General features: G+C 39.7%; 1 protein-coding gene and 1 long non-coding RNA gene across 2 annotated transcripts in view; one reads left to right on the forward strand and one right to left on the reverse strand.

The window, feature by feature from the left end:
• LOC108392971 (serine/threonine-protein kinase TAO1-like) overlaps positions 1-26,270 on the reverse strand; it is a 121,319-nt gene that overhangs the window by 81,078 nt on the left and 13,971 nt on the right. Inside the window, 1 exon segment of the mRNA XM_073234831.1 lies at positions 1,435-1,559. The gene's annotated coding sequence lies outside the window, so the exon portion shown is untranslated.
• Positions 18,745-24,817, forward strand: LOC140849037 (uncharacterized). Its single transcript, XR_012130488.1, has 2 exons — positions 18,745-19,512; positions 22,682-24,817. It is a non-coding gene; the product is annotated as an uncharacterized lncRNA (long non-coding RNA).

The raw sequence follows: 26,270 nt of genomic DNA on the forward strand, positions 1-26,270 counted from the left end.
CCAGCTAATACCAGGTACAAGGCAAGAAAATCCTCTCACCACTCCTTTTCCACACTGTACTGAGAATTCTAACTAATGCAATCAGACAAAAGAAAGAAAGAAACTGAGAGAGAGAGAGAGAGGCAAACGAAGGAAGAAGGAAGGAAGGAAGGAAGGAAGGGAGGGAGGGAGGGAGGGAGGGAGGGAGGGAGGGAAAGAAAAGGTATTTAGGTTGGGAAGAAAGGGATAAAACTTTGCAAATGACATGATCATCTATACAGAAAATTCAAAAGAACTGGCAAAAAAAATCTCCTGGAATTAATAAGCAATTATAGCAAGGTTGTAAAATAAAAGGCTAACATACAAAACTCAATCAGTTTCCTATATGCCAGCAATGAACAGGTAGAATTTGAAATTAAAAACTCATATCATTTATGTTAACACTCAAAAATATGAAATACTTAGGTATAAATCTAACAAAACATTCTAAAATTTACATGGAAATGTAAAAGACCTAGAATATCCAATAAAATTTTAGAAAAAGATCAAAGTTGGAGGACTTATATTAGGAGACTTAAAGACTTATGACAAAGGTACAATAATCGAAATGGTGTGGAATTGATGTAAAGATTAAACAAATGGACCAGTGGAACAGAATGGAGAGTCCTGAAACAGGCCAATATATAAATGGACAATTGATTTTTGACAAAAGTAGAGTAATTCTGTAGAGGAAGAATAATCATTTTTTTAAAAATAGTATTGAGACAGATACCCAAATGCAAAGAACAAAAACTGAATGTCTATTTATACCTTACTATGCAGAAAATAAACTCAAAGGAGATCATAATCCTACTGTAAAACATAAGACTATTAAAATTTCTGGGAAAAAAAACAAAGCAGCAAATCTTTGTGAATTTAGTTAGTAAAAGATTTCTAACTGGACTTCATCAAAATAAAGAATTTTTGCTTTTTAAAAGATTGCTAAGAAAATGAAAAATATAAGCCAGAGATGGGGAAAAATATTTGTGAAATGTATCTGACAAATGACACATAAAAGGATATGTTAAAAAATTCTTACAACTCAGTAATAAAACACAACCTAGTTAGAAACAGGTAAAAATCTGAACAGATACTTTACCAAGAAGACATACTAATGACTAGTAAGCACATGCAAAGATCGATTAGTCATCAGAAAAATGCGTACTAAAGCCACAGTCACCCCTGGGCTTACGGGAGTCAGAGCTCAGCGCACGCTGTCTCCCAGCAGGGAATCACTACTTCCGTGCAGTTCCCCAGGGATGACACCTCTTGTCCATGCCTCCAGCATCCTGAGGCACGGAGTCGTGGAGAGCTTTAGAGGACCAACAGTTCCCCTGATTCTCAGTGGGTTTAGGGAACGTTCGGGGCTCAGCAGACACCTGGCAGGTCCCGCGCCCACACCCCCGGCATCAGTACCTTGGATGATCTGCTGTTGCTGCTGTCGGGTTCCATCAACACCCAAGCCTCTGGTCTCCTCTGGCTCCTCCAAGAGCCAAGGGCTGGGTACTCCTCGCTTAGCCCCTCCGGTCATCAGGCTGGACCTGAAAACAGGATTAAATGTGTAACATAACTCAAAAAATATAGCTTTGCTGCAAATTACTCCCACAAGTGCAGAGGTGGCCAGCCTCACATGCTTTGAAAATTCAATTAAACTGCAATGCATTGCACCCTTAGTTTATGCCAGCAACCATGTTCAGTGCTGGAAGAGATACGAGGATGAATAAGCAGGATGTGAAGGAGACTATGATAACATTTAGTACTCTTACTAATCTCCAAGATATATTGGAGTCAATACTCATAAAGGAAAGTCTTAAATTTCAAAACACAAGACCAAATGGAAGTGGCCTTATTAGGACAAAGCTTGTCTCACAGGCTATGTGAGACCAAAGGCACTGATATTATTTCTCAAGAAGATACAATGTTACAACTATAAATTAGAGCATTAAAAAATTACCATATACTTTCTTATCAAAGGGCGTTGGTTGGTCACTGATTAAAGCACATGCAGGTTTCAAATCTGGTTTTATGAATATAATGTAGCATTTATAACATAATAAACAAATTCTAAATTATCGATTTTAATCCTTCTCCCTCTAGTACTAACATGCCCCTCCTGTGCCAGACATATTAATATGTCTCCTTGCTGTCCAAGGAACAGGGAACACACATTTTCAGCCTCAGACCCCATGATTACAGGATTTTGTTCATCTCAACTAAGTCCTCTCCTGTCCCCACCTACCCACATTCTGTCCATGAGACAAGGACCATCTTGTTCATGAAACCGTCTCTGACCAGTTCAGTCCAGACATGAACAGTCCTTTGCTTTAGAACACAGTTCGTAAGATTCACAAAAAATTATGCTAATGATGACAGTGACATAACAGTAGCAGCAGTAACAGTAATTAGCTATCATGTTTAAGCATCTGCTATGTGTGAGCACAGCCCAAGGCGAGTTACACCTATTCACCCCCACCTCCACTACTTGTAATTTTTCTAGCACTTTTCAGACTTTTCATATTGTCTAGAAAGAATTGCTTCTCTACAGCTCAGCCTTTTACGTAAACTTTGTGTCTACTAGACAGGAGGCAGGAACTGAAAATCGCCCTTGACTAAGACTTCATGCTGCTCCCAGCATGGAGGGAAGAGCTGTGAGCACAAGCTCACATCTTGGCTCCACCATCTACCAGCAATCAATGGATAGTAATTTCTAATTTCTACCTCAGGGGCTGCTGAGGATTAAAGAAAAAAATTCGTTTATTCAAAAAGCATTTCCTTAGTACTACTTACTATGTGGTAAGCATTGTTCTCATCAGTGGGGATGAAACAAAAATAGAACACAGACCAAATAGACCAAAACCTCTGCCCTTACAAAGTATAAACTCTGGTTGTGGGTGCCGCTTCCATTCTGGCAAGGAGGGGGAACAATGTGTAAAATGTGTACAAAGTGTTTAATGCAGTGCTTGGAAGATAAAAATCATTCAACAAGGTTAACTATTATCATTTTACCCATTAATACACTATATACAAAGGATCCAGTGAACTGTTTTTTCATAAATGAGTATACCCCAAAAGGCTATATTAACTTCATTTATAGCTGGGCACTATAAAACCTATAAAAGAATACAGTATGCATCAAGAATCAAACCCAGGCAAAACTAGGAGAAAAATTTTGAGTCCTTAGACTAAGATTTTAAACACAGAGCTGGTCTCTCTGCCCAAGTGTATGTACTCACACGCCAAACAGAAGTGCAACTTTCTTCCACTTTACCAAGAAGGCAGAGGTGTTTCTTTAAAGCCTTACTTTCCTTGGTTGACCCAGTAGAAAATACCAAGATTTTGTATTTATTCTCTACAACATTATTCAATTTCACCTACCTTTGAAGATGGGGAAGAAAGCAATGGAAGAAAGGAAGGAAGAAGGCAATTTACAAAGTACACTTGAGAACTCTAATACCAGCTGCAAGTGGCAGCTCTTCACCAAAACAGGAGTTTGGGATGCCGTGTGTGGACCATCTCAAAAGCAAGTGCTAAAAACCAGTACAATGACTCAAGGTTTATAATGCAACCTTCAAAGTACATCTGTCACCAGCTCTGAGCATCCATTCAAATTAGAACATTGCACCTGAGTTGACAGTAGACATTGCTCCTCTAAACTAATGTTGTCATGTGCCACCTACAGCATACATGTAAAATTGAGGGAAAAAAGTGTAAGAAAATTTTAGCAACCAAAAAACAGCAAATTAGAACTACAGCCATTAATTACGCACATACATATCTAGACAATAACAGTACAAAATGGGTACAATTTAATATCAAACACGTATCAACCACCAGACATACAGAGATTTCCCAAGGCTGAATTCAGACCTACAAAAATTCTAAGAACTGAAATAACTATTTTAGTCTCACTCTCACATAGTTCAACACAAAAGCCATCATGAAATAAGAAGCAGTTTGCCAAAGGATGCTGAGGGAAAAATTATTCCCTAATGCCTTCTTTCTGGGTTATCTGATTTCACATTTTCCCTTCCTCCCTTTTTCTCTCTCCCCCTACCCTTTTAATGTTGATGCTTTGTTGATACCCCAAACCTACCAGGAAATCCAGCAATGGATACCCCTTTACCAATAACAGCAGGTAAGATTACAGGTGTCATCATAAACAGAAGACTTGATTTTCTTTGCTTTATGTCTTATGCTCAAGTTAATATTTGCAATAATTATTATTACTCAGTACTCTCCTAGGTAAGAAGGAAAACATGAGGCAACTTAAGACATAATTCTTGATTTCAAGGAGTTTACAATCAAACTGAAAAGACAAACTAAACACATATGCAGGAATTAACTAGGAGAACCCCAAGCTTTTCTCCCTGGGCAATAATCTGGTCCAATACGGGGAGGGGGGTGTACAACACCCTCAGTTAGTGGGGAAGAGCCACCTTCATGGGGGAGGCTGGTATTCTTTTTAATCCTGCAGAAGATGACTTTCTACTGGAAATCACTGAATTAGATGATCTTTAACATCCTTACAGCTTAAATTAAAATTTTTCTCATTAACTACTAAACTGTATAAATGAGAACTGAGAAGAACAAACAGTTTCCCCACAAAATTTACTCTCCTCTCCGCTAGTCTCCCCAACATCAGTTTAAGACCACCACTGACACACTGGCTCAGGTCAAAACCTTGGAATGAACTTTGACACCCCCTTTTAGAGCAGGACACCTTTCCCCACAGCATGCAGTCCATTCACAAATCCTTCACAACATGCCTAACATTTCTCCTCTATTCTATTGCTTCCACCCAGCACTGGGGCCTGTATCCTGTTTCTTTTCTCCTCTACAACCTACTCCCTGCACAGCTGCCAGAGCCACCACTGTAAAAATAAATCTGCTTCCTCTGCTCTATCCATCCCAGGTCTCACCACTGCCCTTAGCATAAAACACAACATCTTTACTAGAACATACACACCACACTAGCCTCCTTGCTGTTTCTAGAACACACTGAGCACAGTCCCATCTCAGGGCCTTTGCACCTGCCATCCCCCCTGATGGGCTAAGGCACTCTTCCCCCAGATGGTCACGTGGCCTTGATCCCTTACTTCATTCTACGCTGCTCAAATGTCATCTCCTCAGAGAGGTTGCTCTGACTACTTCTATCTAAAACTGTACCCTTCTCTGTAACTCCTTAACTCCCCTGCTCATCCTGCTTTGTTTTTCTTTATAGCACTTAAACAACTAGCAATTACACATTACGCATTTGTTTATTTTGTCTCCCACATTAGACTATAAGATCCTCAAGGGCAGGAATGTTCTTGTTTGTCAATATATCCTCAGTGCCTGGCATAATAGGCAAAAAATTAAAATTAAAAAGTTGAATGAATTAACTTATTCAGCAAAAACCATAACTGATGGAATGACATCACTAAGAGGAGTGGTCGGAAACTGTAGGAGCACACACTGGCGGTGTGTTCCGAGGGATGAAAACGTGGACGACGACTCCAGAGTGAGGAACGTGGGCCATAAACGTGAATGGGACAAGAGCGGAGCACGGGTGAATCTGAGGGGCTGCCGTTAGCAGAATTACCTCCAAGGCCAGCAGCCGTGAGGAGCCTCCGTCTGTGCTGCTAACCCCTTTCACGGTCACTCCTCCAGGATCCTGTGATTTTAGCCTTCCACTAGCGGTTCCCCATCTTATACATCCTCAAGCAGTGACTTTCTTCCCCCTCACAGCCACATGCCCTTAAAGAGTAAACTGTGCTCACCAGCTCTATTTCCCAGCCCTCCGGGTTCATCCGCAGCCCTTGGTACTCCAGCTTCTGCCTAGCGGCTCTAGTAAAACTCTCCTTCCCCGGCCAATCCCCTTACTGCCCAAACCTCTTCCCAGGTTTCACTTTGCCCTCCTTCTAGGCCTCATTTTTCAAAGCTGACCGTACTCCCTTGTCCATGAAACAGCTCCTCCCTCGGCTTCCTCCACACCACCCTCTCCCAGGGCAGTTCTCTGCAACCTGCAGTCTTCCCCCGTCTGCCCCTTAAATACTAGTGCTGCGCAGAAATGCTATTTCCATCTCCCCTTCTCACTATATTGTCCTCTCTGGGCAGTTTTCTCGGTTCCTATGGCCGCAGGCTGTAAGAGCAGAAGCTAGCAGAGGCTTACCCACTTGTTATGCCCCAGTAGAAATGAAATAGGACACACTCTCTTGGGTCACTGCATGCTGGACTCCTAACTGGGGGTGGGGGAGGGGCACACTCCCCTCCCCAGCAGAATCTGAGTATGGGGTGAGGAATGGCACATAAACGGCTGAAACTCCACATACCAAAATCCAGGCAAGGCACGTCCTCTCACCACTCAGCCTGACTGAAAATCACTGTTGCTGGAGACTCACATTTATCTCTACCTATGCCATTTTCCCACGTATATATACGCATGTTGTCTTTTTGCTTAGGAATCTCCAACTGGGTGTTCCACTCCAAACCCAAAGTACCCCAAATCAAATTAATTACTTTCATCCCATAATTTGTTTCTCCTCCTATGTCCTCTATTTCAGTTAGCAGCATCACTGTATTCCCAAGCTATTTAAACCTTTCTTTTTCGACCCCTTCTCTCCCACAACTTATCAATTACAAGGCCTCCCTCGGAGGTGTTTCTCAAGGTGGTGCCCTCATTTCCATCCCCAGTGGGACTGCGCTGGCGCCCACCCTCCTCATCTCCCATGGAGAACATGGCCGTAGCCTTCTGACCAGTCCCCCTGTTCCTAGCCACCCTCATCAATCACCTTTCACTCTGCTGACAGAATTATCTTTCTAAAACAGAGGTCTTGCCATGACATCTCCCCGTTTTGAAACTTTCACGACTCCCTAGAAGCTACAGATGAAGTGTAAGCTTCACAACGTGACCCCGGTGATCTCGGCCCCGTCATTCCCAGCATCCCTTTGCGCACCCTACTCTTCCTCAGCCTCGGACCGCTCACCACGTCTCAGACAAAGGCACAAACTTTCACACTCTCATGTTTTTGTATGAGTCTGGAGGGTCCCCACCCCCACTCCTTTGTCCATCTGGCAAAATTCTATTCATTCCCCAAGGCTCAACTCAAATGTCACTTCTGCTGTTTAGTCTTTCCCGATCCCCATCCCCACCCTCCTCCTTCCCTTGAATCAGTCACTCCCCGGTGCTCCCATGGTACTTTGTTCAAAACCTCTAACGTGGCATTTATCAAGCAGGATTGTAGTTAGTATTTACTCATCTGTCTCCCTTCCTAAATTATGAGCTCTGTGAGGAAAGAGGCCACATGATAGTCGTGTTTGTAGCCCTAGTACCAAAACAGTGCCTCCGAGTACGCCAGAGAATAATCATGCAGTACACATTTATGAAACACAACCAGGAAAACCACTGAGCTTTCTAACCAGGAGAGACAAAATGAGAGGGGTATTTAACACCTTTTGCCTGAGAGATTAAAAAACAAAACAAGCAAAACAAAACTTAACCAACTGCTACTTGCCTTCAAGACGTGAGCAGCAAAGACTGATACTGTTCAAGCAGATGGAGAGAATATTACTTGAAAGGGAATTCTGTCAGTAAAACACCTTGTAGCTCAACCCCACATCTGCAGTGACAATGAAGTAGTGTTTCTCCTTTGAAAAGTAAGTTAAGGAAAGGATATGCAAATACTGTGCTTCTGAGGTTAGTACAGACTTGAAATGTTAAAAAGAATTTAAAGAATATTTAATATTCAATATTTAAAATACTGAATATTTTAAAATTAAAATTAAAGTTGAATCACTATGTTGCACATCTCTAACATGTGAACTATACTTCAATAAAAAATAAAAAAGTAAAAATAAAATGAATCAACTTTTAATCCATATTCTTTCAAGATGGAACCTATTCAATGTACAGAACTTACCAAATAAATATCACATTAACAGGTTAGATATCTGTCTTTTAAAGATGTTAGCAAAAAGTTTCATATCACTTCTAAAGAGTAAGAATATTTTCATCCTAAAAATCAAATGATGTACATTATTAAATTATAATGCTGTCTGGGGGTAGGGGAGCCCAGATAGTCCACGTTTTTCTGCTGACAAATGCAGCTGAAACTTGTTAGAGTTCATCAGGAGGGCGTTCTTATCAACTGAATACAGAATTGAAAAAGCAGCGAATTCCAAGAAGTAGCTTTCTTTAGCTTTTCTTAGCATTTCAGAAAGATGTAAAAGTGACTATATAAAATGTTTGTTTTGTCTGAAAGAATATCATTGTTTGACGATTCACAGACTACAGGGAGGTTTGCAGTTAGGACAAGAGACGATATTTCTAGGGTGCCAGTGAATTGAATTGAGTTTGCAAAGCTTTGTAATTAGGTTTGCCTGTAGGTTGCAAATGCTACTGTGGTATGAAAGAGTAATTTCTTTTTCAAAACTTTTTTTGGCAGTTTCTTTTTGCGAATATAAAGATGTACAGAGGCTGAATTTCAATCAGAAATAGATTTCTGACATGACTCCTTTAGAGGCAGAGGCAAAATCTGGCAACAAGATGCACATGACATTTCAGTGAAGAGAGGCAAGTAGACCAGAAGGCTGGTACAATCTAGGTGGAGGCTTGGGGTGGGGGTGGGGGTCTAGGCAAGGGAAATGAGGAGAGGGACCAGTAAGGAGGAGACAATTCACACAGTGACTCAGAGGAAAACTCCACAGGCGCTGAGGAGCAGACTGGACATAGGGGATAAAGATTTCCAAACCTGGGTCAACTGGGGAATTGGAGAATTGACATATTCCCCAGTATGTGGGTCCCATATATAATATTGGGTCCTTGAGGGAAAGGGAAATTTTCCATTTCCTTTCAGAATTTTCTCAAATTTCAACATAGTTCCAAACAACCAACCCCAAAGTAAGATCATGATCTATGGATATGGCTACTTGTAGCCATATTTACTAGATGGCTAATTTAAATTAACTCCAGTCCTCTGTCCTGGTATTTTTCTGTAACCATCCACCTACTCATCCACCTATCCTTCCTACAAACACTCACTGAGTACCTTCTCTGTGCTGGATAGTCATCTAGGGGCTGGGAAATAGGAGACGAACAGGTGACCTCATGGAGCTGATACTCTGGGGGCAATACATGCCTAACACTACGCCTTCTGCAAAGTAAATACTCGAAATAATTTTTCTGGGTTAAACTGAGTAATCTTTATAGAGTATTACTGGTCCAGAATAAATAAGAACTCAAAGAAAATATCTTACATATCATCAAGGAAATTCTCACCATAGCATCTTTAAAATATACTGCAATCAAATATTTTTCTAATTTTAAACCAATCCCATTATTTCCCTTCTCATTGTTGACCAAATTTACTAAGAAAAAGTTTCAATGTTTAAAAATTTAACAAAACAGTTCACAGAAGAATAGAAATACAGGGTGGAAAAGGTCATCACAAGTCTTAGTTTGGCCTCCAACCCGAATTTCAGAAATCCCCGTGTGCTATGCTTAAGAGTCCTCTGGGCAATCTAAAATCATGAAAATAAAACCAAAAGGAACAGTTCTATAACCTAAGTATTTGTCACAGTACCTGAAAAGTAAAACAGGGGTAAGAAGAGATGATATATAAAAATTTAAGAATCCAAAGTGAGAGATGAATTAGCTGCTCTGCCAAATTTATGGTGACTGAGAGCCACCTGCTGGTTAGTGGCTAAAGTTCAACTACAAAATGTTAGGGAATCCAGTTTACCATTTATTTATAAGCAGATTCTTTATTGTACAATGAATGCACTCTTGAAAACGTTTACAAACAGAATGAGCAAAAGTCAACAACAGGCTTATGTATTATGAGGGAGTGTATACTATTTTCAGTAACAACAGCCCTACGTGTTCTCTTAACTTTGTTCTTCACAACCAAGCACACTTAAATGACAAATTCAACAATTTGCATTTAGGCGTTTGGCATGACCAATGATTTCTCTCTCTGTCTCAACTCCACTATATCCCCCTTATTTAACATACGTTTCCATTCTCACTCATTTTATAAAATAAAGATACAGTGGAGCAAAATATTTACTTAATTTTGTAAATTATTAGAGTTCCATGGACAAAGGTGCAAGTCTACTGAAACAAAATTACTAGCTAGCAGGCAGTGCCACCAACAGTAGTAGAATTTATATTTGTCAAATCCGGCTCTAAAAGACTGCTTAAGGGTGCCAATGAATAACATACATACATTCAAGATGAACAAAAGCAGAAGACCATGTTTGTAATCATCATTTCCACTCCAATAATCTTACTTTTTATTTTATCAATTCATCTAGTCCATATCTAAAAACTCAAATTACTGAAATGGGGCCCAGGCTTTTAACTAGGATATCCTTTCTCTCTGGGGGCAGCGCCTAGGAATCTGTAAGCCCCCTCCTGATGTTTGTGCAACCAGCTGGGCACCAACATGCAGAGTGGTATGGAAATTATCAGTCTAGAAAGATAGGACTCAAGAAAGTATACAAGAGGGAAAATATATTGTACAAATTCTGCTCACCCAGCAAGGGCCATCTCAAGTCTCATTTCTGTCCTGGTCTCAACTCCCTCCACCTCACATAGATGTCCCTGTTTTCTAATCTTCTTGACCATTTATGGCCCATACCACACAATTTAGCACTCAATCAAACTACCATCTGTCGTTCTCTGATTGTTCTGTGTAGGGTAAACAGCCTCTCCAAGTGGCATGCCATTTTTGGATTCCCCTCTGCTAAGATCAGTGACAGCACATGGTCAGTAACGTCTCTAAAGCATTTTACAAAGGTATATAAATATATGCCTTCACATATATTCACCTCATTTGATCTTCACCGTATTTTGGAAAGTCATGATTATCTGCATTTTAGAGAAAATGAAACCGAGTAAAAATTCAAACCCAGGTTTCCTAATCCTAAACCCTTTGTTTCCTTCTGGTGAATTACACATGCAAGTTAGCAGTATGTTGCTTCAAAGTACAGAGGTACTAAGGGTGCAATGAGCAGGAAGGACAAAGTGCTCAAAGCCAGTGAGAAACAAAACAAATAAGGATCCCTACAAGGCAGGATATCAAAGTCAAATGAAAAAAGGCCTGGGACAAAACCTAAGGTGAAGGATGAGAAGACCTGAGATCCACTTCTCCCCCGCCATTTACTCACTGCAGGCACAATGACTTATCTAAGAATCAGTCTCTTCTTTGCCAACCAAAACAGGTACCTCTCCTCTGTTTACCTCTGAAGATTATTATAACGGTCAAACAAAATAATATATGTGAAAGTGCTTGGTAAACAGGTAACAGAGGGAGGAAGAAATCAAAAACACTTTTCTTTCAATAAAGAACAAAACACTTTTTTTCAGTGTCTTAAACGTTCTTCCCTTATGAGAAGCACAAGTTAGAAATCATTAAATTGGCTTTTTAAGAAAATCAACATAATTACCTTACAAAACAGTATGTATAGGTAACTCATCTTTCTTCTTCCTGCTTATTCCTAGCCTGGAATTTCACTCCTTTTTCAACTACCAAATGATTTATATAATTTCAAATTAATACATACAAGGGCAAAGGATCTTTGTTTCCCTAACTAGTCACAACTATACCAGTAGTTAAGGACTGCAATTTAAAACAAAATACCATTTTTTTACATAGCAGATCAGCAAAACCCAACAAGTTCCGTAATACCCACTGACAGCTAATGTGTAGGGAAATGGGCTCTCCCATGTACTACTGGAGGGACTGGAAAGCACTACAACTTTTAAGAAAAAGACATGGCAGTAGCTCTTAAATTTTGAACACCCTTACCTTTTGTCCCAGTAATCCCCCTTTGGGGACTCTGTCCTACAGAAATAGAAGCCACATTCATTATGGATACTTACTGAAACATTGTCTGTAACGGCAAAAAACTAAAGAACTCTGCATCCATAAAATGGGGAATGGCTGGACAAATGTATACTTATAGTGTGGAATAATGTTGCCATTGAAAAGCATTTGTGAGATCTATTGGAGGATTGTCCAAATTTAAATGAAAAAAGTAAATTAATTATGTATAGTACAATTCTTTTTTCATAAAAAAAGGAAAGCTCATATTTATGTAAATATGTTTGTAAATATTTGCACAGAGACAGATAAATGTGGAAAAGGATACCCTCCAAACAGTTTACACTGATTATTTTAGGAGAATGGCCTTGGGAGGGAAAAAAAGGAAGAGAATTAATTTTTGGTTACACCTCAGTATGGTCTGACTTGTTATAATGAGCGTGTACCATGCTGATGATTTGTTTTAAATACAACTAAGGATAAGTCACTTCCTCATGGGGAGGGGGGATAAGGGAAGGAAGATAACAGGGAAATAAACGCCCACAACTTAAGCAAAGACTATCAGAAAGAGGTATTGAAAGCATCCCTCTTCTAAAATCAAAAGGAAATAGAAACTAAAATCAAGAAATGCAATAATCAAATGTATTTTTCCAGGGGAAGAGAGCAAAAGAGGAGAAAGACATAAAAGGAGAAGGCAAAGAAGAAACAAGAGCAAACAAATCAATCAGGCAAGATTTTACGGAGTTACTGAGGAGGAAGTATTAAGATGCCCAACAGGTCTGCAGACACTGATGAGGAAGAGGATTACAGAGAACAGGAAGGTGGGACCGTTCCTTTTCCAAAGTTAGGTGGTGCAAGCAACCCTAACAATCTCCTCCCTCTCAAGGGCGAAAAACAATGACTTTTCAAAATCTACAAACTGCGAAGATCCGAGTAAGTCTCCCTCGTTCTATTGACTTACATCTCCATCTTGTGGTCTGTTGAGGACACAGCTCTTAGACAGAGAGAGAGAGAGAGAGAGAAAAACAACATACACAAATAAATGTGTGCACATGTAAGTGTATAATATATGTGTATACACTTACATAAGTATATATGATTATATACATATACATAAGCATTATATATTACATATACTTATTAAATATACAAATATGTAAGTATATATACTTACACACTATTTATATACATGTGTCTGTAGTATATTATATGAAAGTGTGTGTATATATATACTTACAGACATATTTTTAAATTCAATTAGAACATATAAACAGAAAAATTCTAAATGTACAGCTCAAAGCTAACTCACAAAGTGAACACCCCTAGTTAGTCACTACCCAGAGCAAGAAACCACACTAGCACAGCACCAGTGCCTCCGCTGGTCACTACATTCCCCCAAAGGGAACCACTTTTGTGAGTTATAACACCGTAAATAAACTTTGCCTTTATAGGAATGGAATCTTCCAGTATGTACTCTAATGTCTTATTTCACTCAACATTGTTTGTGAGATTCATCCATAGTGTTGTGTATACTTGTAGATCACCTGGTCTCATTTGCTATATAAAATCACTGTTTAAATAGGTCATCATGTATTTATGCACTATAGTACAGATGCTTACTGGGTTGTTTCCAGTGGGACAATTAGGAAAAATGCTGCTACAAACAGTCTTACACATTTTTTATACAGTTTTTAGGAGAATTGGTTAAATAGTTTTCCAAAGTTGTCATACAACTGATAGTCTCCCTAGTAAAATGTATGACAGTTGCAGCCACTCCACATCCTAGCAACACCTGAAATGTATCATTTAAATTTAAGTCACTCTGGTAGGTGTAACGGTATGACATCATGGTTTTAGTTTCCAATTTCCTGATGACTAGTGAAGCTGAACAACTTTTCATATGTTCATCAGCTATTGGATAACCAACTTCTTCTGCGAAGTCCAAATTCAAGTATTTTCTTTTATTGGATTGTCTGCTTTTCTTGAATTATAGGGGTTCTTTATATATACTGACTACAACTCCTATGTTGGATATATGTACTGCAAATAAAGATTTCCATTCTGTAGTTTGTCTTTCACTCTTTGTGGTATTGTTTGTTAAACAGGATTTATTTTAATGAAATCCAAATGGTCATGTGCTTTTTTTCATGTTTAGTGCTCTTTTTCTTAAGGAAATCTCTGCCTATTCCAAAGTCATAAAGGTGTTCTATGTTTTCTTCTAAAAGCTCTTTTATTTTACTCTCTACATTTAGATCTACAATCTTTTTGGAACTTATTTTTATGGAGCATGAGAGCAGAGGTTAAGAGTCACTTTTTTTTTTAATGTGGATATCCAGTTGACCTAACATTATTTATTGAGGAGACTATATTTCCCCTTTGTTACCATTGTCATGGAGCAAGTGACAGTGTGTGTGTGTGATTGGTTGCTTCTGGACTCTATTTTGTTCCACTGGTTTTGCCTATACCTGTGCCAACACCACTCTGCAGCTTTACAGCAAACCCTGGTAACTGAGAGTCCTTGAGCCTTTCTGTTTTTCAAAATTGCTGTGGCTCCTTTTGGCTCTTTTACTTGCCATTAAAACCTTAGAATCAGCTTAAGTAACAAACTGAAAACAAAACCAAAATCTTGCTGTGGATTCTAAATGGGTTTGCTCTGAATCTATAGGTCAGCTTTGAGAAAACTGACTCTTTATGGTATTTAGTCTTACAATCTCTAGATATGGGATATCCCCTCTGTTAGGTTGTCTTTCATTTAATGTTTTATAGCTTTGAGTGTAGACGTTCCACACATCTTTCATTTGACTTATTCCTACATATTTCATGTTTTTTCATGGTATAATCAACAAACAGCTTTTAAATCTTTTTTTCATTTGATATTTCTTTGTTGTCCAGCTTTCACCCTTCTGAGGAGAGAAAAAACCAGGTACAGCTGCTAACCTGTTTCTGAGCATTTTACATGGTATAACCAAGCACCTTTGCTGACTTGGTCAATAGCAAAGGATTGCGATGACTAATATTTATTTATACCTCAAGGTCGCTGGTTTTACTTACTTGATTGTCATCCAAATGGATAATCTTTCTTTACAATTAGTGTCTATTTGGAAGTCATGCAATAAAGAAAAAGAATCAAGACTGAATGACTACAGGGATCCCTTCAAGTGATAATGAGTCTTGTGAGTGCATACATGACCAAAAAATGTCAAATAGCTACTTCCTCAAGTTCTGAGACACTTTCAAGATACTTAAGAGTACTAGTTTAAACATTCTACTTCACAATCTCCAAGATATACTGTTAAACAAAAAAGCTAATGGACAGTAAGGAAGGCATATTATGCTATAATTCATGTTAAAAATAAAAAGGGTGAGAGGGAGATTGGAGATGTACATATATCCTTTTTTATGTGGCAAGAAACAGTGGAAGGTTATATAAAAAATGTTCAAAGTGGCTGCCTCTACAAGTCAGAAGTGGGAACGAGCTACAACTTTCACTGATTACTCTTTTGCACAATTTGTTTATGACGTGATATACTATTTTAAAATTAACTTTATATTTTTAAAAAAAACTCTTCAAAAGCAAATATTCTGTGCTATTAGTTCCTGTAAAACCCTATTATATCCCAAGGTGTCATTATTTTGGTCTAACCAAACTGCCTCTTCCACAAAAGAAGCCACAAAAGCTACTTTGTCATACAACATGTCTAGTTTCTGTTCTCCAAGAAAACATGGTCACTGTGCACACTGCATGGCTGGTATCAGACTAGCGGTTAAACAAATGTGCTAAGGCAACATATACTCCAGATTTCTCAGGTCAATCCTTATTTCAAATCCTCCATCCTGTCATACTATCAGTCCATGCATTAAATCAACCTATTACATTTTTCCAGAATGTGGAGACAAGGTCAGAAGCTATTACCTCCCCAAATGGAATTAAACAATAATATAAAATGCACAAGATCATCTGTCCACAGAAGAAACCAGCTCTATGAAACTGTACCATGTGTCACTATTAAAACTGGGTTGTGCTTCAAAAGCACGTTTTCTAAACCTCTGCAGGGAAACAGGTCGTGGGTGTAAACATTCCAATTTTTTTAAAAAGTGAGTTGGACATTTATAGTTCCACTTAAGCCTACATAAAATAACCCAGAAGGCCAGTGAGCTCCCATTTCTCCGGGATTTCACAAGCAGATAGTAAAAGGAGATGACGGCTCTTACTGGAGTTACAGAACTGAAGAACCCTGAGTCTCTGGTGTCAGAAGAAGCTTCAAGATGAAGAGCTTTGCTGTTGCTCAGGGAGTTGCAGGGAAGATCGATGCAGTCGCTACAGCTGGCCTACCCAACATCATTGCATCTCTCCTCTGTGTTAGCAGAACCTTATTTTGGTCAAGCACCACTGCTCAGGGAACACCATCCCCTCCCATCTCAGCTCAGAGATATACCAGCCCTGAAGAAACTGAGCCAATCATGGCAACTCCGTGGTTATGGGCATAACATGGAATGTGATACAATCCTAGCCTAATTCTACCTTGAGTCAAAGTCTACTGGTAAGCTTTCAGGGGTGCTTCCTTTCTTTTAGAAAACAAATCACTGGACAATACAAAACAAATCAACAGGAAAACTACTAAGAACAATCAGAGAATTAAGAAAGTGGCTATAATATTAACAGCAGAATCAGATATCAAATAGCTTTCACCTAAACATCAGCAACCAAAAAGCATGATGGAATGACAAAATGAATTTCTAACAACCAAAACCATAAAACACCCTCTCTCTTCTCCCTTATTAGTGAACACGGAGCCTTTGTCAAGACAGCACAGCCATAAGATGGAAACTACCTGAATATCTGAGTCTGTTTGAAGAGAGCTATCCTGGAGAAGCATCAGATTTTACATGAGGTAGGCAGGAAAAAAAAAAGCTTTCGAGCAGTACACCCCTGAGATTCTCAGGTTTAGCTGTTGACTTACCAGAACCCAGCCAATCACAACCTGACTCAGGCAACCTTTCGATCAACAAAAATTAGCTCAGTGTCTGCCACATCCCCAATTCTGTGCTGGGCGTAAGAAAAAACACAGGAAAAACGTAAAGAGTTTCCTTTATTGAACAAATATGTATTAAGCACTGTGCTAGACTTCGGTCTCCGTCCTCAAGGTATTACAATCTAGATGGAGAAGTAAAGAAAACACATCCTTGCAAAAAAATTAAAAAAGTAAAACAAGTAAGTATTAAAACATGTGGCCTAAAGGAGGTACATGAAAAAAATAAAAAAATATACAGCTTTCCTAGCAAAATCCACCCACTGAAACTCTCTCCAAGCACAATTATACTTTCCCGCTGAATTTATTTTACTTACTCATGTGACTCTTTAATTCACATCTGTCTCCCTCACGGACCTATATGTGGTTCAAATGCACAGACTAGGTGTTTCTTGTTACTATTTTTTGCCACCACATTCTCAGGACCAGTACTTGGCACACAACAGGCACTCAGCAAATATCTACTTAATGAAAGAAGGTTTCTGTTTACTACAATGTTTTTGTTTCCTTAACTAGTTTTCAATAGGTTAGCAGGGAATTTTAATATTCTTGATGGTACTCAATACCACGGTGGTTTAACCACCCTTGGGCTCTCTTACATAAAGAGAAGAACAAAGTTTTAATGATTTCAGGACATCCTTTCCATGTCAGAAAACCTGAGAAGGTAGTGTATTTCTGGGACATAAATAAAACAGATACGCAGTTGAGGCTTATCCACCGTCTCACCTGAGCAGGCTAATGATGTAGGTGTACACTGTTTCCCGCTTTCCTACTTACACTAAGAGTAGGTTGGTCATGTGCTAATAACTTTAAGCAGCATTCAGTATAAATCAATGATTCTTTGGGAAATCTAAGTACTATCAGATACAAATCATCCTTCTTATAAACCAAGCTCTAAATGGAAACAAAACATTCAATGATTTAAAATGGGGGAGGAGGTACTTTTAATGCAAGTTTTCATGCAAATTTTTCTTTTGCCCACCTTGGCTTACAATACAGTGATAAGAAGTATAAATTGGAAGTATCATACTTTTTTTCAGCAGCTAAAGGCAAATATGTGAAATTATTGAAAGTTCACATTTCTTTATCATCTTTTGCATTTAGTCATTGGTCTGCTTGTTAAGCCATTCCTGACACATAACTACCATCTCAACCTCTAAATCACTTCCTATTTCCTATAATCGTCAGCATAGTTGGTGGTGTGAAGATTAAAGCTTAGCCAATTAGCCACCCACTACAGCTGAGTTAATCACATAATCTTCGAGATGGTCACAGGGCAGTGGAGTATGCAGTGATCTTTTTTTCTGTCTACAGACAAAGATTCAACTAATTGTGAGACTCAGCAACGCTCTAAAATATAAAGGGCAATAGGGTTTTAAATCAGAAGCTGTGTCACTGCTTTGTAAGTCACGGCTTATTTTCTTCGAAGAGACACTGTTAAACACAGACTTCTTTAACAAGTTTCCAAATGCCCTAAATTAGTCAACCATTGCTTCTTTAAACCGAAGTCTCACATCAAGGCTTACTGCTTTAGAATAATGATCAGTGATCCATAAGGTAAAACTAAGATTCCATCACATGACAGCTACACATTCAATTACGTCGTCCCCACAATAACATCTGTTTAAAGGAAACGCTGATCCAAACTGAAGTTTCACAATACTCTTCTCTTCTTAATAAGGCCACATACGAGGAGGAAGAGAAAAGAGGAAGAAAGGAAGGGTGGAAGGACTCCTGGGAATGAGAGGTGGGGAAGAGACAAGGGAAGGGTCACACGAAGGAAACAGAAAAGAGAGAAAGAGAAAGGGGCTCCAGGACAGAGGAGCTCAACAGGTTCCACGTCTGCCCTGATTGGGACGCCATCCTGCAGTATTGCTGCCAGTTACCCCGGGGCCTCGAAATACCGATTAGCAGATTAAGATCTTCCAACAGGCAGAATGTTGTGGTGACTACCCAGCACTAATGACAAGATGTGCCGTGGGGAGCATTTTGGTAACATTTTAAAGTTCTGAGAACACTCTCTGGCCAATGTGTTCCTGTAGGTCGTGACCTAAAGGAAAGATGTGCCACTGTAGGACCCCAACCTCCCTGAGAAATAAGTTAGCCTAAGAGTAGCCATCTTGAAGCCCAAAAAGCCATTCTGATACATGACTCAGAGGGAACAACTGAAACCAGGTAACTCCTCTGGAAAAACAAGTTAATCAATCATGACTGCTGGCAGCGCTAACCTTTCGGTTAGTTAAGCATAAAAGCTGACCCTACCTTGCTACACCCCCAGGACGTGGCACTAACCCAGAAATCCTAGGTTTGAAAAATTACTGCCTTTGTAGTATTGTTATCTTGCTATGTAGTATTGTTATCTTGTTACTACAACATAATCTGTAACCATGGTAATTCTCTAGGGCTGAATGCCTCAGAAAATCCTATATAACCACTTAGTTGTAAGTACTCAGGGTCCTCGTTGAGACCTGCTGCGACAGGCTGACTTGGACCCCAACTAGTTGGCTTCCGAATAAATTCCTCTTGCTTGTTGCATCAAGAAACGTCTTTGGTGAGTGATTTGGGGCGGCGCCTTCCTCAGGGGAATCCAACATTTGGGGGCTCGTCCGGGATCGGGCGTCCACCCCGCTTCACTCCCGAAGTCGCTCTTGGAGGAAGAGGTAAGATTAGTGGCGCCTTGAGTTGTCTGTGTTCTGTCTTCTGTTTTTCAGAGACCGGTCAGAATTCTGAAAAGGGGTACCCACTGTCTGGCAGCTGTCCCGATCCCGTAAAGGGGTCGAGACTGCGGTCGGTAGACGTACTAGGAGCACCGCAGGCTGCAACCCTGGGGGACGCCTCAGGGAGGTTGGGAGGCCAGGGACGCCTGGTAGCCTCCCGTCTGTTTTTCTGGCAAGGTGAATCTGATGAGATAGGGTTGATTTTCAGGCGCCAGGAATATCAACCCTCTGATTCCTTTCGGTTTCTGTTTGAAAATCTGAGAAAAAACAAAAAGCGGCCGCTGTGTGTCTAATCTGTGTGTGTCTCTGTTTTTTGTGTCTTTCATGTGCCTAATAATTGTTATACTGACAATGAGACAGACTCAGACAACCCCCTAAGTGTGTAAATGAATATATCTTTCTACCTCCGGATGGTATTAATGAAATTGATTTAAAGACAAGCGCTTGTGAAAATTGAGTGTTCTAAAACTTCCAGAAAACCTGATAAAAAAAGTGTTAAGCATTAATGCTAATTTGAGTTTGCCTGAGGTGGGCATGTCCTGGTAGTTGTCGGCTGCCTGAGTTTACCTAGAGTCATTTGAGTCATGTTATCTGCTAAATCTTTTAAGAATAGAATGCTTAGAAGCTTGGCTTTGTCTAGTGTTCAGTGGGGGTCTTGTGAGTAGGCTAGCATAGTTATTGCAGGTAGGTGAACTGGATAAGTGTGGCAAGTGAACACCTTTTTAATTGTGTGTTGCAGTGTGTATGCCTACCTGCAGCCTGAGAATCTTTGTAGTAACTTAAAGCCTTAGAGTTTTGTTAAGTTGAGAAGATGTGCTCTGTGTTTGCTGGGAGATTGTGCTGTGAAGCTCATGGTTGCAGAAATTGTAGAATGTGTTCGTAAGTTTGTCAGTCTAGGAAATGTTAGTTTGACAGTTTGCAGTGTCCTGCTTCTCAGTGTTCACTGGAGCTTGAAGTTTCTAATAGTTTTGAGTTCTGGTTAGAACTGCTTAAAGTGATAGAGAGGGCATTTCTCTATGCTAGAAGATGCATGTTTTAATAAGAAAAAGTATAAAAAATGAAAACTCTTCTGCATGCTAAAGAATGTGTTTTGTGATAAAAGAAAGTAACTTTGTTCTAAAGTACAGCTATTTATTTAAAGAGAGACAAAGAGAGAAAACAGCGTGGTGCCTTTTGTTGTGGAAGATCCGCTCAGCCTGTTGCTTTGGGGGAAGGGTTAGGGAGATAAACCCAGTCAAGCCGCAGGCAAGCCCAGGCATAATTCTCACCGGCTTATGTGCTTGGGACCATGGGGCAAATGAAGAATAAATTACTATATTCTTACAGATATAGTCGTGCCTAGTGAAATTAAAGCAAGTGAGTCTTGATATCAAGTGCACAGCAAAATTAAAATCTCATTTCCAGTTAAACAGTTTTCTTTAACTGTTAGTCTGCTCTTAATGTTGAAAGATCACAGCAGTTTCTCATGCTTAAAGTCTCAGTGAGTTGCCATGAAATCGTAATGTTAAAGAGACTAAAAGCTAAAGTTTGTTAACAACTGTATAACCTTTATTTGCCTTTGAAATATTTTGCTATTAAAATTGATTGCATGGCCTGAAAAATTGAATTCCTAAGCAGAATAGTAACAAAGCTTTTTTCAGCTGATTAAATGCACTTAGTTAACAAACCAAAATTTATTAAACTGTAGAATCTGGACAAGATTATGTTTCTCCCAGAAAAACAGGTTTCACTGTAAAGGTTTAGATAGACGAACGTGTGACCACTTTTGAGAAAAGTTGTAATAGATTTTTTGAGAACCACCAGGTCTTCTTGTTTAATTTATATGCTGTATGTTTTAAAAAAAAAAAAAAAACATGGGGGACTCTCCATATTTTTTAATGCAAATAATCTTAGAGCTTTTAATAGAATTTGCATAGCAGCTTATATCTACTATTAAAGAGTAAAACATTCTTGAAGCTTTCAGGGAAGACCTGTAAACTTAAGCACTTTCTCTGCTTTTTTGTATCTGGTCTTAGACACTTATGCTGAGTTATGTTCTTATTATTTTCACTGTTTGTAAGCTATTGATTGTAAGCCAAAGGTCATCATTTCTCAGTCCCTAAATGAAGAAGTAAAATGCCTGACCTCTTTCATCTCAAATCATATTTCTGGTCATATCTGAATATCTGTGTGAAAGAAAGAGACATTTAAATTTGAGATTCTGCTTAAACTTTTAAGTTGAATTTGACTATAGCCATATTCATTCTTTGTATGTATCTCTAACAGGTCTTTTGTATGCCTGGTGATATTATACTCTGCCTTGAGTTTAGACAGTTCTTTCAGCTAAATATGAATTCTTATTGTAGCTTTTTTCCCCTCCTGAAGATGAAAGCAGAAGAATCTACCATCTGCTACCATTCTCTCAAGAATGCTTAGTAACCTAAAATTAGTTTGACTTTCTGTATGTTGTCTTTAAAAATTGACAGCAGCAATCTCCCCTGCTGCCCCACTTTTTAAGATATCTTGTTTACTGTGCTGAGTATATAGACAATAAATGTGTAATGATAGTTCTAAAAAAATTAAATGCAAAAAGGTGCTTTTACCTCTAGTTAACTCTGATATTTTCCAGAGGGCCCCTGGAACATGTCAGAAGAATTTTTTCTCACTAGAGAAAGTATTTGACTAATTTGGCTTATTTATCTGATATATATATATTTATTTACCAGGAAAGCACTGTCAAAGAGAATGATGCTAAACTTTGTTACTAAATGTTTTGTATTACAGAAATATCAGAATTTCCTTATGTCAACTGTTTTACAGTAAGCTCTCATCAGATCTTTAACCATTGTCATTTGTAAGTCTTTTGTCATTTATAGTATTATCCCTAAACTGGTAAAGAACTAGATTTCAGCAGAACAGGTATTAGTTACATAAGATTACATAAACTAAAGAAAATGATTTTGTGTCTTTTTGTTTCAAATGTTGCTGGTAAAGTGTTTTAACCTTGTTCTCTTAAACTGACAACAGTTTAGTAAATGACTATCTTTATGAGCAGAATTGAAACATCCTTCTCTCTACTTGATCCCTCCAGAGTTTAAAAACTTTCAGTGACTGTTTTTGTATTCCATGGCAGTTATGTTTATTTGCACGAGTTCAATAAGAATCTGCTTTCCTTGTGAGAAGACTACTTAAGAACACTGGTTATACTACCAGGGCTTTGACTGGAATGTCGTACCTGAGAGACATGTGCATAGACTCAGATGTGAACAACTTTAAAGAACTAAGATTGACTTTATAAAGCCAACAAAGCCCCTTGGAAGAACTGGCCTGGTACCTTGCTTACAGAGTTCCCAGCAGCCTTACCAGGTGAGTAAAGAAGGTCACTTCCTGGCAGGTGCAGAGACCTCGAGAAGAGAAGATTTCATCCAAATCTACAGGTACTACAGGCAAAGCCTGATGGCAAGTCTGGCTTGGCTGTCTGGCCTCAAAAAGCCTTTAAAAGTTCAATCTGAAATTCCTTACAAAAAGTTCCAGCAAAGCATATTTAAAAGAGCCTGTGTAATCAATTGCTCTTCTTGCTGCACCTGTGCAAATAATCAAGCCAGCTGTTAATTATTTTCTTAACCTAGTTACTTCTAGTAAAAATGAGAGTGATTTTAGAGAGAAGTATCGTTTCAATAATGTAGCCTCCTTCCAGAATAAAAAATCTAACTCCAGATGTTGCTACATAACCTAATAACACAATTTGTTTTATCTTGCCTAGAAGCCACAAAACTGCAAATAGTAATAAAAATGAAACCCAGAATAGAAGCGCCAGCCTTCTGAAGCCCTCTCAACTGACCAATGATAGAGACCTAGCTGCACCCTTTACTGCGCCCCCTTCTCAGCACGAAGCAGCCAGAGCGGTCATCGCCCCTTTTCCCTAGCAGCAGCTAGAGTCTCTATCTGTAGAAGAAAGAATGAGACCATACCCATAGCCTTCCCTGGTAAAAACAGGTATTTAATCCCTCCTCCCAAGGGATGGTGGGCTTGTAACACTGGAGTGACCCCATGTGTCTCTACTTCTGCCTTCAACTCCTCCCGTGATTTCTGTATCATAGTCCAGTTAGTACCCAGACTAATGTATCATGATGACTTACATTCGTGGCAGAATTAGAACCTAAACTAAGGTATAAAAGAGAGCCGGTCTCACTCACTCTAGCTGTATTACTAAGAGTAGGAGTCGCAGCCAGAGTAGGACCAGGGGCAGCTGCAATTATACAAGAAAACCAACATTATGAAGGACTAAGAATAGCTATCGATGAAGATTTGAGAACTATAGAACAGTCTATTTCTAAACTTGAAAAGTCCCTAACCTCTCTCTCTGAAGTAGTGCTGCAAAATAGACGAGGGTTAGATTTACTATTTCTAAAAGAAGGTGGATTATGTGCAGCTCTAAAAGAAGAATGTTGCTTCTATGCAGACCATACTGGAGTAGTAAGAGACTCAATGTCTAAACTGAGAGAAAGATTAGATCAGCGAAAGCGAGAACGAGAAGCTAACCAGAGCCTGTTTGAATCCTGGTTCTCTAGATCCCCATGGCTTACAACTCTAATATCCACCTTGGCAGGACCCCTGCTTATTTTTATATTGCTCCTCACCTTAGGTCCCTGCATTTTAAATCGAGTAATAACCTTTATTAGAGAAAGAGTAAGTGCTGTGCAGGTGCTAATGCTGAGACAACAGTATCATACCCTCACACATCAAGAAGACACCAACATTCCATGATTAGAATGTTCAGAAAAAGAAGTGGGGAATGTAGGACCCCAACCTCCCTGAGAAATAAGTTAGCCTAAGAGTAGCCATCTTGAAGCCCAAAAAGCCATTCTGATATATGACTCAGAGGGAACAACTGAAACCAGGTAACTCCTCTGGAAAAACAAGTTAATCAATCATGACTGCTGGCAGCGCTAACCTTTCGGTTAGTTAAGCATAAAAGCTGACCCTACCTTGCTACACCCCCAGGACGTGGCACTAACCCAGAAATCCTAGGTTTGAAAAATTACTGCCTTTGTAGTATTGTTATCTTGCTATGTAGTATTGTTATCTTGTTACTACAACATAATCTGTAACCATGGTAATTCTCTAGGGCTGAATGCCTCAGAAAATCCTATATAACCACTTAGTTGTAAGTACTCAGGGTCCTCGTTGAGACCTGCTGCGACAGGCTGACTTGGACCCCAACTAGTTGGCTTCCGAATAAATTCCTCTTGCTTGTTGCATCAAGAAACGTCTTTGGTGAGTGATTTGGGGCGGCGCCTTCCTCAGGGGAATCCAACACCACCACCCCTGGGCCCCAAAGCAACCCACACTGATATTAAGAATTACAGATGCAAACAAAAATGCTGGAGGGATCCAGAGGTCAGAGAAGCAAACAGAAATGCTGGAGGAGCCCTGCAGGAGGAATTAACCACGGGGAGGACTGAGGAAATCTGTGAGTCACTGGAGATACCAGAGAAAGTGCCTGGCAGAAAAGGGAATGGGTTTTCTCCAAAGATGGAGCTGAAAGGTCCCTGACAGTTGGTATCAGGAAAGATTGGCAACCTGACAATCTGGAGGCAAGAGGACAAGGTCAGCTGTGCACGGAAACTGGTTATGTCTACAGCGGACTCAGATCCTCAGAAGGCTGGTGAAGCATAAGACCAGGATATGAGAAGTTGGAAATGACAGGGGAGGCCTCAACTGTGGGAATTTGGGAAGAAAAAGGGCAAAAATAACATTCTGACATAGGCAAGTAAGTGAAATCAAAGATCAGAAACTCTGGCCTCCAGTCTAAAACAATCTACTTCTCGCAATGTAGTAAGACTTCCTCACTCATTCACTCACTCACTCACTCACACATGCAGGCGCTTGCTGCTTGCCTTGAGTAAGTCTACAAGTGCCAACCTCCCTGACCAGTTGGGTCAATGCTATCTGAGTGTCTGTGATATAATGTCTGAATTGACCAAGTATGTGTTCCTCAGATATATTTGGTTTTCATCCACAGTTCCTGAAAACACTTCAGAGCCAGAAAGGTAAAATGGGTGCTTTGTTATTGGTGAAGGTGACTTTTGGATCCCACACAGAATGGGGGTACTGCTTTCCAGGAAGACCAACCATTTAATTATAGGGTGGGAACTTTCAGCCCCCACCAATCTCAGGTGAGGGGAGAGGAGGGGCTGGAGATTGAATCAGCCAAAGGCCAATGACTTGTCGATCATGACTATGCAACGAAGCCTTTATAAAAACCCATGAGAACAGTGTTTTGGCTTTTTTTTAGCCCTGTTCCCATGTTCAGAATGCTTCCAAGCTTGGGGAGCCAGAACACCTCCATGTGCCACTGAGCCAGGACCCAAGCTCTATGTAACGACAGAAGCTCCTTTATTCAGGGGCTTACCCTATGTATCTTTTCATCCAGCTGTTGACTTGTAACCTTTATACTCTCCATTATTAAACTGGTAAACTTAAATGTTTTCCTGAGTTCTATGAGCTGCCCTAGGACTAACTGAACCTAAGGAGGAGGTCGTTGGACCCTCCAATCTGTAGTTAGTTGGTCAGAAGAACAGGTAACAGCCTGGGGCTTGTGAATGGCATCTGGAGTGGGGGGCAGAGGTAAGTCTTGTAGGATGGAGCCCTCAACCTGGGGAATTTGATTGATGTTGTCTCTGGGCAGACATTGTCAGAATTGAGTTGAATTCTTAGAC

This window comes from Manis javanica, chromosome 4, assembly GCF_040802235.1.
Source record: "Manis javanica isolate MJ-LG chromosome 4, MJ_LKY, whole genome shotgun sequence".
Lineage (NCBI taxonomy): Eukaryota > Metazoa > Chordata > Mammalia > Pholidota > Manidae > Manis > Manis javanica.